The sequence below is a fragment of the Gallinula chloropus genome, assembly GCF_964237585.1.
Source record: "Gallinula chloropus genome assembly, chromosome: 34".
NCBI lineage: Eukaryota > Metazoa > Chordata > Aves > Gruiformes > Rallidae > Gallinula > Gallinula chloropus.
The window spans coordinates 150159-153399 of NC_140119.1; positions in this window are offsets into that span (position 1 = coordinate 150159).

Here is a 3241-nt window from a genome sequence, read left to right on the forward strand (position 1 = left end):
CACACGGCCAGTCAGTTTGGGCAGGTGGCCGGTCAGATCGCGTAGCCGGTCAGGTCAGGCAAGACGGCCGGTCAGGTCAGGCCGCCAGTTGGGTCAGGTCAGGTCAGGCGGCCGGTCAGGTCGGGCGAGGTGGCTGGTCAGGTAGGGTGGCCGGTCGGGTACGCGGCCGGTCAGGTCGGGCAAGGAGCCCGGTCAGGTCAGGAGGCTGGTCGGGCAGTGGACAGTCTGGTGGGTCGGGCGGCCGGGCAGGTCGGGCAGGCGGCCGGTCAGGTTGGGAGAGGCGGATGGTCAGTTGGCCTGTCAGGTCGGTTAAGGAGGCTGGTCGGGCATGCGACCGGTCAGGTCAGGCAAGGCAGACGGTCAGGTCAGGTGGCCATTCTGGCCAGGTCAGGTTAGGCATCCGGTCAGGTCAGGCTGCCGGTCAGGCAGGCGGCCGGTCGGGGAATGCGGACAGTTGGATATGCAGCCGGTTGTGTCGGGCAAGGCGGCCAGTCAGGAAAGGCAACTGGTCAGGTCAGGCAGCCAATCAGGAAGGAGGCTCGTCACGTCGTGGGGCCGATCGGGCAGGAGGCCGGTCACGTCGAGCTAGGTGGCTGGTCAGGTTGGGCCGTCTGTTGGACAGGTGGCCAGTCAGGTCAGAGAAGACGGCTGGTCAGGCCAGCTGGTCGGTCCGGCAAGGCAGCCGGTCAGGTAGTGCAGCCGGTCAGGCAGGCGACCAGACAAGTCTGGGAAGGCGGCCAGTCACGTCGGGCGGCCAGTCAGGTAGTCGGCCATTCAAGTCTGGCAAGGCAGCCTATCAGGTCAGGCGGCCGGTCACGTCAGTTCTGGTCAGGCATCTGGACAGGTCAGGCGGCAGGTCAGGTCAGGTCATGTCAGGTGGCCAGTCAGGGAGTGGGCCAGTCAGGTCAGGTCAGGTCAGGTGGTCGGTCGGTCAGGTGGCCAGTCAGGTAAAGGAAGACGACCGGTCAGATCAGGCAGGCGGCTAGTCAGGGAGGCAGCCTGTCAGGCAAGGTGGCCGGTCAGGTCAAGCAGCTGGTCAGGTCAGGTCAGGCGGCTGTTCGGGAAAGGCAGCCGGTCAGAGAGGCCAGTCAGGTCAGGCGGCCGTTCAGGTCAGGAAGGCGGCCGGTCAGGTGGGGCGGCTGGTCCAGCAAGGTGGCCGGAAAGGTCAAGCGGCCGGTCAAGTCAAGTCAGGTCAGGCGGCCGGTCAGGTCAAGCGGATGGGCAGGTCAGGCGTCCGGTCAGGTTAGGTCAGGTCAGGTCAGGCAGCTGGTCCGTTCGGGCAAGGTGGCCGGTCCGGACAGGTCAGGTGAGGCAGCCGGTCAGGTCAGGCAGCCAGTCAGGTCAGGTCAGGTCAGGCGGCCGGTCAGGTCAGGTGGCCAGTCAGGTCGGGAGAGTTGTACGGTCACGTGTGGCGGCTGGTCGGGCAGGCATCTGGTCAATTCGGGTAAGGTGGCTGGTCAGATCAGGTCAGGTCAGGCGGCCGGTCAGGTCAGGTCAGGTTAGGCGTCCGGTCAGGTAGGCAGCCGATCAGGTTGGGCAAGGCGGCTGGTCAGGCGGCCGGTCAGGTCAGGCAAGGTGGCCGGTCGGGCAAGGCGGCCAGTCAGGTCAGGTGTCTGGTCATGTCAGGTCATGTGGCCGGTCAGGCAAGGCGGACTGCTAGGTCACGTGGAAAGTCAGGTCAGGTCAGGCGGCCAGTCGGGCAAGGCAGCCGCTCAGGTGAGTCAGCTGGTTGGGCAGGCGGCATGTCAGGTCGGGCAAGGCGACCGGTGAGGTCAGGATGCCGGTCGGGCAGGTGGCCGGTCAGGTCGGGCAAGGCGTCAGGTCGGGCAGGCGTCTGGTCAATTCGGGTAAGGTGGCCAGTCAGATCAGGTCAGGTCAGGCGGCTGGTCAGGTCAGGTGGAAGGTCAGGTCGGGCGAGGTGGCCGGTCAGGTCAGGCAGCAGGTCGGGCAGGCAGCCAGTCAGGTTGGGCAAGATGGCCGGACAGGTCGGGCCGTTGGTCAGGCAGGCGGCCTGTCAGGTCAGGAGGCCGGTCAGGTCAGGTCAGGCATCGAGTCAGGCATGGCGGCCGGTCACGTCAGGTGGCTGGTCTGGCAAGGCGGGCAAGGAGGCCTGTCAGGTCAGGCGGCTGGTCAGGTCAGGTCAGGTAGCCAGTCGGGTAGGAGGCCAGTAAGAAGAGCAAGGCAGCCAGTCAGGTCAGGTGGCCGGTCAGGACAGGCAGCCGGTCACTCAGGCGGACGATCAGGTCGGGAAGGCAGCGGGTTGGTCAGGCGGACGGTAATGTTGGGCAAGGAGGCTGGTCAGGTCAGGCAGGCGTCCGGTAAGGTGGGGCAGGCGGCCAGTCAGTTCGGGCGGGCGGTCAGGTCAGGTGGCCGGTCAGGTGAGGTCAGGCGGCCCGGTCGGGCAGGCGGGTGGTCAGGTCGGGCGAGGCAGGTGGTTAGGTCAGGTGGCTGGTCAGTTCAGGCCAGGCAGCCAGTCAGGGAGGCAGCCGGTCACGTCGTGCAAGGCAGCCAATCAGTTCAGGTGGACGGTCGGGTCACACGGCCAGTCAGTTCGGGCAGGTGGCCGGTCAGATCGCGTAGCCGGTCAGGTCAGGCAAGACGGCCGGTCAGGTCAGGCCGCCAGTTGGGTCAGGTCAGGTCAGGCGGCCGGTCAGGTCGGGCGAGGTGGCTGGTCAGGTAGGGTGGCCGGTCGGGTACGCGGCCGGTCAGGTCGGGCAAGGAGCCCGGTCAGGTCAGGAGGCTGGTCGGGCAGTGGACAGTCTGGTGGGTCGGGCGGCCGGGCAGGTCGGGCAGGCGGCCGGTCAGGTTGGGAGAGGCGGATGGTCAGTTGGCCTGTCAGGTCGGTCAAGGAGGCTGGTCGGGCATGCGACCGGTCAGGTCAGGCAAGGCAGACGGTCAGGTCAGGTGGCCATTCTGGCCAGGTCAGGTTAGGCATCCAGTCAGGTCAGGCTGCCGGTCAGGCAGGCGGCTGGTCGGGGAATGCGGACAGTTGGATATGCAGCCTGTTGTGTCGGGCAAGGCGGCCAGTCAGGAAAGGCAGCTGGTCAGGTCAGGCAGCCAATCAGGAAGGAGGCTCGTCACGTCGTGGGGCCGATCGGGCAGGAGGCCGGTCACGTCGAGCTAGGTGGCTGGTCAGGTTGGGCCGTCTGTTGGACAGGTGACCAGTCAGGTCAGAGAAGACAGCTGGTCAGGTCAGCTGGTCGGTCCGGCAAGGCAGCCGGTCAGGTAGTGCAGCCGGTCA